Source organism: Pteropus alecto, unplaced genomic scaffold (assembly GCF_000325575.1).
Source record: "Pteropus alecto unplaced genomic scaffold, ASM32557v1 scaffold21, whole genome shotgun sequence".
Lineage (NCBI taxonomy): Eukaryota > Metazoa > Chordata > Mammalia > Chiroptera > Pteropodidae > Pteropus > Pteropus alecto.
The window spans coordinates 21252000-21265104 of NW_006436282.1; the positions used below are offsets into that span (position 1 = coordinate 21252000).

The 13105-nt window shown below is 45.7% G+C and overlaps 1 protein-coding gene and 1 pseudogene across 1 annotated transcript in view; both read left to right on the plus strand.

Annotated features, from left to right (window-relative positions):
• The window catches only part of CHN2 (chimerin 2), a 264233-nt gene that overhangs the window by 181726 nt on the left and 69402 nt on the right, over positions 1 to 13105 (plus strand). The gene's annotated exons all lie outside the window — the stretch shown is intronic.
• Positions 10074 to 10192, plus strand: LOC112479824 (annotated as a pseudogene).

A 13105-nucleotide genomic window follows, 5' to 3' on the forward strand; every position in this document is an offset into this window, starting at 1 on the left:
TGGACATTTGATGGATGAAAAGTTTATGTATTTGTATGTCTCCTGGGAGCTGTTTGGAAGGAAGTATTATGCAACTTCATATCACCTTTGACTGTGGAAAGTAAATGATTCTGTCACGTGGCACTGCTGTCCACCTACAGAGACTGCAATGTTTGGCCCGGTTACAGCCTCAGAGCTCTCCCCGGTGGCTCTTGCTGACGAAGGCCAACGAAACTGATCCTGGGGCCTGTCATTTGAAAATGGCTTTCCAGGTAATTCTGACGAATACTCCCAATAAAGAACTGACTTAGTCTTACTCTCTTTCCTGGACAGATGAGAAACTGAGGTCCAAAGCTTACGGTGACATGGGGACAATGAGCACTGGTGGGAAGACGCACAGTGTTACGGAATCTCGTTTTTTTCTTTCTTTGGCTTAGCACGGGCTGTCACCCCCTTTCTCTTCTCCTTTTACCACCTTTGTGTCCACTGAACCAGGACTTAACTCGTCTCCTCACCTCCACCCCCGTTGTGAGTAGCTCTCATTTTTGGTCCCCTGCAACCTATGTTTCCTCTTCTGGAAATTGGACCAGAGCCACCTCCCCTCCCATTCTCAGTGTATGTGCTTCTGCTGGAGTCAGACCCGCCCCTGGTCCCAAAGGGGAATTTGTGGTTCAAAGCTGAACCAAGGGGCCACATGTCCCTGGCCACCGTGAATGGTTCCAGGATGAGCACGCGGCCAAGTCAGAACCAGTGAAACCAAGAGACTTCCACTGGGAGTTTCGGAAAGAAGCCTATTTGCCCTTTTTCTGCTGGGCTGAGTTCAACAGGAAGAAGGTTCTGGGTGGCTGAAGCTTCTCACTAGCTCACAGAGCCAGAGAAAGTGGAGCCTGGACATGGAGAGAAGCTGAGTCCCGAGGACTCGGTCCGGGCCTCTGAAGAAGCTGCCCCGGGTACCCGCCCCGCTTCCCCCTGTGTTTCAATGATGTTAGTGAAGTTCTGTTTAGCTTTTGACCTGGGCGATAGCGATGTACGTGTTGGGCTTAGATATCTGCTGTCTTTATATCGGAACTCCAGCTCTTACCACACCCATCAGCTGCCCTCGCCCCTCTTTCTGCTGCCCACATTGCTCACCTTACTTGTCACCATTACTGAGAAATTCGGGGTCATTATAATTTTAATTGGCTAACGCACAGTATCCTTCTTTAACATGGCGATGTTCAATCAGAAAAAGGGACATCTAGTGTTTATTAACCGGGTAGGAACGTCCTGCCTGGATTGCCAGGTAGACCTGGGAAATAGTAACCCCAAAACAACTTCCGGTACATATTTCACCATCTCGGCTCTGAAGACGTGTATCTGTAGTCTCTTCATAATTACACGCCCTTGAATAAGACGAAGGCGGTAGGTTAAAGAGCCCCAGTGAACTCTGATAAGCCAGATTTTGATCTACTCATGATAGTGCCAGAAAACCTATTTTAACAAAATGGAAAGAAACACGGCCCTGTCCGCAGTGCTGCGTCTGGCTGAAGAGGACCTCTCCTGATCACGGGACCCCCCGGATCGTCAGTAAAAACAAGTGATATCAGGCCGTGAAGGGAGAAGAGTTGAAATTGCATCCGTAGTCTTTGTGAATTAAAAGCTTGGTCTATAAGAATTTGCGGGGTTTTCCCCCAGATCCACTGTGGGGCGGAAGAAGGATTTTGTTTTCTGAATAATTTCCGCTGACGTTAATGGAAATGAGATTGTCAAAACTATACTTTAGTTTATTTGTTGTTGTTGCCTCTGGAACAGGTCGCAGAACTGGCATTACTCATTCCTCGATAATGAAATGTCTGGCCGGGTTTCTGGTGACAGTTTATAAATGTCCCGACTGGTTGTGTCTCTCCTTACACAAAATCACTTTGAAGTTTCCAGAAAGTTAATATTTCACTTTGTACCTAGTCCTGATTTATGAAGCTAATGAAGTCCAGCCATCTGAAGTCTAAGTCAGAGTTTACGAATGCAACCTTTACTGTGCTGATGTGATTTGGTGGCTCAAAAGAATTAAGAAGTCAAGTCGCTATCATTTGCAACAGAGCCTTTTTCAATACTCAAATTGAGAGTCAGAAATAAGACACAGAATTATGAGCTACGCAAGTCCCAACACGCCTTCAACAGAGTCCGTTTTATCACAGTACTATAAATTCCACATAAAACAATTCATGATATAAGGAACTTCTTTTATTTTTAATCTCGAATGGTTTTAAGAAAGTTAGAATTACCAAAAAACTTCCCAACTTTACATTTATCAAGCATGGCATTATTTTTAATCCATTACAAACCTTCATTATTTCCTTCAGTTTGTTAACAACCTTTAACTTTCATGTTCCTACTCTTTACAAGAAAAGAGAGGCTTGGGGGGTCCCAATGATTTTGCCCAGGGTCACAGAACTAGTAGCATGTAGGTCATGTTGCTAGTAACTAATATTAGAACCGGGCTCATTTGACCTCAAAGCTGCTGTCCTTTCCACTCCACCTCAAGGACGAAGTAAACCGATTTGCTTTGTGTCTAACTCGAAAGCTTCTAAACAAAGCATTACACTGGGAATTGTTTTCTACTTCAGATATCAGTGGCATGATTCTACCCATCTTCCATCCTTGACTACTGTGTTCTTATGAACATATATGTATAGCTAAGAGAGTTCCTTGAGAAGACAGTGATCACGACAGACAAATATGCCTGCTTCTGTGACTTCTAAAAGAAAATCCCTGTGTGCGTCTTTAGCCTGGAGCTATGTGAATTTTAAAAGGGTTCGGCAGTATTGTGAAGCTGTACAAAGCTTCGCTAAATCCCAGAGTGATGAGTACGAAATGCCTTCAGCAGCAAGCCTGCACCTCACCTCTTCCGAGCACGATGGAATAAATTGGGATGAGAGGAAATTGAAACCACAGCTACCCTCACGCAGTCATGTGTGACCCAGTTCACGGCAGCTTTCAAACACCGGCTGAACTCTGGGATTGTGAAATAAGATACGTGGAATGTCTAATTCACTGGATTTTTTTTCCTCCAGTGAGTTAACTTATAAAAATCAACTGGGTCACAAGGAGAGGAAGAAACATTAGCATTCACTGAGTGTTTGCCATGCACCAGGCGCTGGAAGGGGTGCTTGCCATTTTCTGTCCCCGCGACGGCTCTGGGAGGGAGGCATCACGGCGCCGGAAGTGACTTTCTCACGACCGCCCAGCTGGTAAGTGAGCTGGAACCCAACCCCTGGCTGTCCCGGCTTGAAAGCCTCTTCGAGAGCTCCCGCTACCTGGGAGTGAACACCTTGAGGTGGCATGCCAGGCCTTTCACGACCTCGTCGCCTTGCCCCATCACCCTGCACACGTGCGCGCACGTCTCTTTGCCCTCGTCCGCTTCCTCTCCCCGCCTGTGTATAAGATTCCAGCACATCCGATCATTATTTTCTGAGCTCACCAGCTGGTTTCACAGGTGTCTGCCTTTCCCCAGCATCTTCCCGCTCTCTGCGAGGTTCCTCCTCTCACCCAGCCCTTCCTCGTCCCCCCGGACTTGGGGACTCACCTATCTTTGTAGACCAAACTCAGGCACCTCCTGCCCTGCCTGAGGTTAGTCTTCCCTAAACCCGCCCAAGCCTACCTGCTCCCGTCTTCCTTTGGCCATTTTGCTGTAGCTTTGATATAATTCCGATTGCACTTAACACCCTGGACTGGAGGGTTCATTCATTCATTCTTAACTATTAATAATTAATACTAACAAACAATTAAATATTCATTAAGAACCTCATCTGTGCCAAGCCCTGTTCTTCTCAAAGCTGGCCAAGCACGCTCCCAGTGACTAGTTCAGGGGGGGGCCAGTGTCACAAGCTCAGTAAGTGAGCCTCTGGGCGCACTCTTTTTTCCTCTAGAGAATCATCTGAGCAGTTCGAGCCTTGGTTTATGGGCCAACCCATTAACCTTTCTTCTTGTTCTGGTGCTGGTTTGAGTAGAGTCCTGCTTCCTGCAGTGGAAAGGTCTCTAACGGAGTCACAGAGGAAGCAGGTGCATGCCCGGGAGAGAAGGGAGGACTGTGGGCAGAGCCTGGATGACAGGACCGTAAAGAGGGAGGCTCTCGGCAGACAGGAGGGTCCGGGAGCAGACGGGAGGTTGAAGAGATGGGTAAGCTTGAGAAGGGCCGTGTAAAGCAGGCTGACAAGTTTGGACTTTATGTCTGAAAGCTTGAGGAGCTGCCGGCGAGGCATGTTTTAGAAAGATGAGCCGATGGCGGCGGGGAGGGAGGATTGGAGTGGAGAGAGACGAGGTCTCTGCAGGAGGCAGATGCAGTGGTACTGAGACATCGGCATTTTTAGTTTCAAAAGCCAATCGCTGTTGGCAAATTTTTAGAAACCTATCTCTCCGGTTTTAAATGATGACACTATTCCCGAAGCTAATTATCCTACTCTTCCCGATTTCAGAAAGCCTAAGTTTGGTAAAGGGTTTTTCACAGGTTTTTCCCAGTTTGAGGTGTGCAAGGGGAGCTAGACACTTCTTACCTCTCTTCTGTGTGTGAATTGGGCCGCGTGGAGCCGTATCGGCCCAACAGGCTTATCTGTGCAAGACACGATCTTTATTCTCCAAGGCCCTCTGCCAACGTCCCTTAAACATACACTCCGAGAAGTGTTCGTTCCATGAATTCACGCGTTTGAATTCTCTCGTTTCCTCCTCCACCAGCAAAGAAAGAAAATGCATGCCTTCCCTAGAAAAGCCGTGGACTTGAAAAGTAACGTTGAATTTGGTAGTAAGATAAAAATACTCATTAACCTGGACCTCACAAATCCTAACCTTTAATGTCTATGAAAAATCTACCTGCTAATTAAATAGTTTAGAGGATGTTAAAATGAAAGCGACTCTTACATACGAGAGCAAAGATTTTCTTCCTCCTCAGTGAGAATATTACAGCTAAAAATGGGGTGAATAGGGGTCAGCAATGTTGAGGCTGCTAATCGCATTTTCTCTGGTCCAGGGGTTCTCAAATTTTAGCATATATGAGAATCCCCTGGAAAGATTTCCAGGCCCCACCCCCATCATTGCTGATACAGGATGTCTGGGCCGGGGACCCAGCATCCCTGGAGACATGGAGGCTCCGGTCCAGGGACCAGCCTTTGAAACACTGGTCTAGTCAGTACAGCAGGGTTGTTACTGACTCTACAAGGCAGCTCTGGAGCAGGGCGGTACGATGTTGATCGATAATATGTGTAATTATTATATATATTATATGTTAGAAATAATATATAATATATCTAATAATTATATGTACCTAACTCTGGAACTCGGGCAAAATAATAGTTGATTAATAATATAAATATATATAATAAATATATGATAATTATTATCAATTAACTACATATCATTACTATACTATGACATAATATGTTATATATTATTAATTAACTTATTTTGCCTAGTTTCAGACTTTGCCTAGTTCCAGAGTTAAATATTATAATACATTATATGTGTGTTTACAGATATAGATATAGATAGATAGATAGATAGATAGATTTCCAGCTCTCCTAGACTACAAGCAAAGTGCATCCCGAGTAGTCTTTAAATAGTCATTACTTTTGTGTGACATGTTTCCTTCTGTTATGAAACTCTCCTCAATGGCTCCACAAAGGTGGTCGATGACAAAGGAGATAAGCTTGGGCTCCTGGGCCAGTGGCAGTGTGGCCCTTGACAGGCCACTTAAACTCCACGTGTCTCATTTTCTTCATGCGAAAGCAGTCATAACCACCTCCCAGGAAGGGTGTGCAGGCGACTGAGTTAATTCAGGCAGCACTCCAGGAGCAGTGCCTGACACGTGACGTGGGCTTATGTGAGGCCGGCCTGGTGTTTCTCTCGTCACCATGACCCCTGGACACCCCATAAACTTTCCAGCCGCTGTGGCATCGCTTACCGTGAGCCCAGAAACACTCCCAAGATGAAGGGAGACCACAGGCTCCCTTCATCTCTCTGACACTCTTCCGTGCCTGACACAGAGCAAGCCATCAACCACGGGAGGAACCAGCATCTGCTCCTCGGGGCTCTCCAGTACCCTCTTTCCTTCCTTGCACCCCGTTAGCATCTCACCTGTACCTTCTTCAGAGCCCCGCTGTTCTGGGCTGTGAGCTGTCTCCGTGTCGGTGTCCCTGCGGGGCTACACGGCACTCAGGGGCCAGGGCCCTGCCTCTCTCAGGTAGCTGTGACGCTAACGGACTTCAGTACTGACAAGTCACTTAAGATTGGGGAGGGACAAAAGGAAGAGAAGGGACGGGGGACACAGGGAAGGGATCGTCTCAAGCGGCTCATTGTGTCACATCTTTACTCGAACTTTTGAAACTAGAGGAAAATCCAGTCAGTAGAAAACCTAGAAATGATTTGGGTTGAACCACATGGAGATGTCGATAGTTGATAGTATTCTTGAACCTACAAAAAAGGCAATTTTATATGACTCAAAGTAATATCTGTTTAATGTGAGTGCTTCTGAACCTTGGAAGTATAACGTAGTTATACTTGCTCAGCACACACTCAGCACATGGTGATTATTCATGAATAAATCTACGACAGGGAGGCCGATGGATGGAAATCTGGATTCTGAAGGGCCGGACAGGATGAGTTATCAGAATAATAGTACACGCTGGCACTAGGTGGCAGTTCTTTTTAAGTTTCCTAAGGACGAGTGACTGTTATACCATTCGTGTGTGTATGTGAGAGAGAGAGAGAGAGCGAGTGTGTGTTTAACATCGACAGAAACCCTCAAATCAGCTTTCAGGGCCAGACACCTGGAGGGTTTGTGTATTAATTCGTTAGCTAGTTTGCAGTAGTCACCCCCATTCCATATCCAGCACAGGGTTCTGAGCTTGCTACCGGATTAAAACTCAATCTAGTAAAGCGGATTCCAACACATTTCTCGTGCTTTTAACGAAGGTCACCTTGGGTTCATTTTTCTTGCATGGTAGTCGCTGCTCAGCCCCAGTCAGTAAAGGCTGGTCCACAGCAGCCTGAGCACCCACGGCAGAGCCAGCGCTCAGGCCTGTCCAGGAGACTTTTCGTCTACCCAAGGGTGGACTCCCCAGTTTTCAGTTAACCTCCCACCTCCCCGCTTCCTGCCTTTGGGCTATTTTGCTGCCTCTTAGATATGTCATCAGAGAGAAGACTCTAGAAGGAAGTGGAAGTCCAGGTAGAGCTGGTAAAAAGTTTTAAGCACAGAGGAAGTTGAGGCCCCTGGTTAAAATCGCTGGGTTTCAAGAAGTTGAGTTCCTGCCACGCTAACCACACGTTAGGGAAGTGGCTCTTGGGACAACATAAGCTCATTAGTGACCGTTCCTTCTCCGGCTTTATTTCCTCATCTCCAGAATGGAGGGCTGCCGAGTGACTTATTTTGGCAGGAACATTTTAGCTCAGAGAAGGTAAGCTGAAAATTAAAAAAAAAAGAAAGAAAAAAGCTGTCTGAGGAGAAAGCGCAGGGAGAAGTTTGGAAATATCTGTGGGTAGAACGTATGCAGACACCTGTGAAGGCAGGTGCACACCTGCGTGTCTGAACCACGCGGGAAGGTGGGTAGAACGTATGCAGACACCTGTGAAGGCGGGTGCACACCTGCGTGTCTGAACCACGCGGGAAGGTGATGGGGAAGCTGATTAGAATGGGCGATCCGCATGCCGATCTTCTCTTTCAGAAGGAAAAACCTAAAAGGCTTTGGGGGAAGAAGAAGCCTTTTTCAACTAAAGCGCCGTCAGACAAGCAAAACACAGAACTTTCAGTCCAACGTTCGGTGGCCGTTAACATGGAGACCGCTGAATGCCACATGTGGACATAAAATTCCGTTCCGTGATAGAAAAATATGCAGTGGTCTCCTTTGAAATATCTATACCTGATTTTGTCTAAATCAGCGAGTTTGACACTCTATTTGTATCAGTTTCCAAAGTGAGGATTTTTTTGAGTGCCTTTCTCTTTGGGGATATGTTTGGTAGTTTTATTTTAAACATGATTTTAGCCCTTCCTTGTGGTCATTGATCCGTTTTTAAAAGAATGGTGCACCGTGAAGATTGGGGACAGAAAGAGTATGGACTGTGAAAACTCATTATCCAGGTCCGCTCTGTCCATTCCGTCTATGTGGCCTGGGGCAGGTCATTTAACCTCTCCCAGCCTGAGTGTCCCCTTAAGTGACACAATGTATATGAAGTATATTCAGGTGCAGCGGCTGACACCTGCCAAATGTGCTTTAAATCCCAGCCACTGGTATGCTGCTAGTTTAGAAGGCAGTTCCAGAATCTTAGTAAAAAATGAGGTCTCTAACTGAGTGCCATTTCCCATGTGGTTAAGGTCAGATTTGAAAGTCATTGATGTCTGATAGATGCCTTCACTCAGGTCGTTGCCATAATGCGACTCTTCATTGCTCTTGGAGAAGCAGGCTCCACATCTCAGCTAAGTGGTGTAGGATACTTCACATAGTTACTGATGTTTTCAAAAAGGAATATTTACTTAGAAAAATCAAGCAGATTGGTAAACCGCCTCCCGTGCACATACAAACTCTTTGGAATCATGTAGTATCCCCACGAGATGTTAAGGCCGTTGCCTGTGGTCAAACAGGTTCGTTCTTTACAAAGATAAATCGTTTTCTTTCGTGCAAGACTTCTCTGTAGGGTCCTGGGCGCCAGGGATGTCCAGGGATTGGAGTCAGAGTCGACCCACCCTCACTTTCTCATAGAATCCATTCAGTGCCGAGCATCTCTCAAGACCGCTGCTCTGAGAACACACTTCGGGAAGAGTGGGACCAAAGGAAATGAGAAATGAAGAGAAGGTTCCATGTTTGAAGGTCCTTCTTGTAACTTGGCAGTTACGGTTCCTTTTCACATAGCGGCCTTGTTAATTCCGCTTCCTGCTCCCGTCTGCTGCAGGCCGTGCTCTCGCCTTTGGCCTGTCCACACGAGGCCACAGCTCTCAAAGGATTGCGTGAAATGTTATAGAAAAGATCTTGTGACTGAAATAGGAGTACCAGAGCATGCCTGAAGTTTCTGGAATCATGAAACTTGAGCACGCAGAGCAGAGAGAAGAAGGCGATGATATTGGCATTTATTTCATGCTTATCATAAACCAACTTGGGGATGGCCACGCTGTACAAATTATCACTTGATCAATGGCGGGTGCTGTAATGTGCCACCCATGTGTCTTCCCCAGGACTATAGGGCTTGTTCTCCAGCTGTGGGGGTGCTGCTAGCAGAAGCCCTCTGCTGAAAAAAGGAGCTTTTGCCCAAAGTCTCACCTTTCTCTGAGGGTGACCTACATGCAATGACAGAGTGCAAAGCCCAGCGCCTTGCCCCAGTTCGGGACAACTCTGAAGGACGAGCCCGCTTCAGAACTCCCTGGGTCAGCTGAGGCCTTTGATGACACTGCGCGATGGCAGCGAGCGTCTCCCCTGCCCAGCCCTGCCTCCTTTTCTTCTCCATGGGTGTGGATCCTGAGACTGCTCCCCAATAAATTCCCTGCACCTCAGAGTCTGCTTCCCAGGGAACGTGACTTCAGCAGTCATGCAGGGAGTGTGGAATCTCAGGCTGCAGACTGGAGGTGGGAAGTTATCACTCTGTCTTCTTTTTAGCTGAATTTAATTTCCCGCTCAAGTTTCCCTTCTGCCTAATAATGATACCTCAGTCTTTGTCAATTCAGGGGTTCTCTCTCCCCTCTTCTTCCTGGGGCTACATGTCCTTTCCATGGGATCCCAAACGTTGTCATCTCTCTGTGCCAGCATCCGCTGAGACACCCCATCCACTCCCAGGTTTGTGGTTCACACCCCATTTGCAGCTACCTGCTTCTCGGCTCGTCCCCCCACATCCCCCCTGGCCGGCCACCTCTCGGCGCCACATCCTCACCACTTGCTGCTACATGGGAAGGGCCGTTCTGTTGCCTCCCGCCCATGCGAGGCTACCTGGGGACAAGGTGAGGCAGCCAAATTTGCTACTATTGTTTTTATAGGAAAGGAAGAAAAAGTGTCATGGGGTTATAGTTCCATCCTTTAACAGTGCAAGTCCTGTTGGAAGTAGACGATTTAGAGTTGTGCAGAATGTCCTAAAGGAGCAATTACTCTGTCTACGGCCGTGCCACCCTGAACAAGCCCGATCCCGTCTGATCTCGGAAGCTAAGCAGGGTCGAGCTTGGTTAGTACTCAGATGCGAGACCACCTAGGAAGGCCAGGTGCTGTAGGCATAAAAAATAAAGGATTGTAAGCTGACAAGGTCTTTGCAATCTGTGAGGTCAACGAAGGTTGCCTCGCCGCCCCCTCCCCCACCAAAAAAAAAAAGCAATTACTTTTCGGTGCCCCTGGGTCAAAAAAAGACTATTATGCACATTCTCCTGCAGAAATCGGTTTTAAACGCGTTCCATGCAACCTCCACATTCCTTTACCATATGTTTATCGAGGACTTCATTTGCTGGCACTCCTTCAAGATTCTGGGGACACAGTGATAAGCCAGGCAAGGCCCCCAGGCCCGTGGGGTTTAGACTGTCCCTCCCTCGAGCTTTCTTGGCGGGTGTTTGGTTTCTATAGCACCAGCCCATCTTTGGCGATGATTTCAACATCGAGGTGGCCTTTGCCCTTCGGCTTCTCTGTCAGGGTTACGTGAGCTCTCACTGTCGGTGGCCCTTTCCCAAGGGGACGTCAACACTCTCTTCTGCTCAGTTGCGCATCACAGCCGATGACTCTAAGCTGTCAGCGACATAGGATTTCTCCATGAACTGGCCATCCACAGGCCACATCTGGCTGACAGACATGTTTTGACTGGTTTGCATGTCGTTTTAAAACATTTTAATTTTGGAGATTTTACAAACCCAGATTTCCAGTTTCTTGTTTTTGAAAAATTGGAATATCTAGTCACCCAAGGTAATAAATTTACTGAACACTAGCCGCCCCTCCTTCTTCAGACAGGGCAGGTGCTCTCCAGTTTAACACAGTCTGGTCCACCAGCCAACTTCCCCTGCCTACTGACCTCCCCCGTCCATGGAGGCCTGCTCCCAGAGGGCTTTGTCTTTATATCAGCCAAGACTGGCAAAGCCGCATCCTAGGCCTGATTATATTGGTCCCACATAGTATGGCATTTACCTGGCTATGCTTGAGTATGATGTGTTCCACCTTTATTGAGAGATTTTATAAAAAGTGGTCATAGGACACTCACCCACTATTACCTGTGATGTGGTGTAGTGTATCGCATACTTGATAACGGCCTGTGTCAGTGCTCTTCATAAGATCTTGTTTGTGGCCTTTTCAGGCAATGACAAGATGTACAACCAACCAGTGACATATGACAGGAAATGATGTATGTCATGTCCAGGCCATGGCATTATCTGCTGGTTCAAGACCCTCCAGACTCTTATTCTCCTGCTATGGCATCCAGCAACATCCAAGATGGTGGCTGCTGCCAGCCTGAGTCCCAAAGAAAGAGACACAAAGTAGAGCCCCCAGCTAAAAAAACAGAGGACAGGCAGCATGAGTGAGAAATAGTCTTTGCTCCTACAAGCCCCTGAGGTTTGAGGATTTTTTTTTTTTTTTAACTGTAGCAGACCCTACCCTATACTGAATGATCTGAAAGAGATTTCTCTTGAAGAACTAGGAGAATTCTTCTTTCCAGAAACTGGTTTCATTTTAGCTTATGGACCTAAGAATCTTCTTTAGCCTCAAAGAGTCTCAGACCCATCTCTTGTGGAAGTTTAGGACCTTGTGATATTTGGTGGGTGTTCTAACTCTTCCCCTACTTTAATCTTATTTTTTTCTACTTATTTTATTGTAAGGAGGCTATTATTTTTAAGAAAGAGCAAGATATAAAAATAAAGAAATAATTACATCCATAGAGTTTACTTTCAAATGCATATATATGTCTTCCTTGAAAAAATATTAGTTTGTTCTGAGGTAAAAAATAAAAGCCCTGAGAATCTGCTGTACACATTTTATAGGGTCTGTGTATGAGTGTGGTGTTTAATTCTGGAATTTTCTAAGACTTTTTTTTTAAGAGTGGACTATGAGAGAGATTAGTGGATTATAGGATTTTGAGATTTTTACATCAAAAAGGTTGCCTTATTCTGCCTCTTGAGTTTGACTCTAAGAGTAAAATTTTCTTAAAAAAAAATGTTGCCTTAATAAATTTCTTAGTTTTTCTGTGGCTTATAAGAACAAACAACTGTGGATTACTAGTTTTAAAGTTGTCGATGAAATAGATTGAATATATTTATATGGAAATATGCATTTTGGGTTTCTTTTATTTATTTATCTCATTTGTGTAGGAAAACTTGCTGGTACTTAGGCTTATTTGTCACTTGTTGCCAAAATTAGGGACATAGTAGCAAAAACATTCTTTCATAAGCGAGTAACCTAAGACAGATAAGATCTCTCTTAAGTTAGTCTCTCTTACTTTTGTATTGCTATGTAACAAATTACCATAAAGTTAGCAGCTTTAAACAACACTCATCTATTAACTCATAATTTTGTAAATCAGAAGTCCAGGTGGACTCAGCCAAGGTGTTCCTTGCAGTTGTAGGTGTAAGTTTTCATTTCCTTGCTGGCCATCAGGTGAGGTCTGGTCTTTGCTCCTGGAGGCCATCTGAATTCCTTCTCACAAGGCCCCTCCATCCTCAGATCCACCAGTGAAGTGTCCAGCCCTTGTCGTATTTCAAATCTTTCTGACTTTTTCTGCTACCAGCCAGAGAGAACATTCTGCTTTTGAAGGGCTCATGATTTTCCATCCAGATAATTTCTCTGTCTTAAAGTTAATTGACTAGACCCCTTAATTATATCTGCAAAATCTCTTTTAGTACATAACAGAATCATGCAAATTAATGCCATGTAACATAATCAGGAAGGTAACGCTGGGTGGCAAGTTCACGAGGCCACTTAGAATTCTGCCTCCCATGACCCTTGACCGTTGTAACACCTGTCTGTTCTAGAGTCCTCAGCAACTCATTTTCACCTGTTTATTTCCTCCCAACTCTCGTCTTTTCTGGAGAATCCAAAACTAGCTGCTACCCACATACTTGTTTCAAGCAAGGGAGTCATTAATGCAAATACATATTTTTTTTTTACTTATGTCCCTGTTGCTTGTCTGGATTGTAAGGGATAAGATGGTGCTAGGA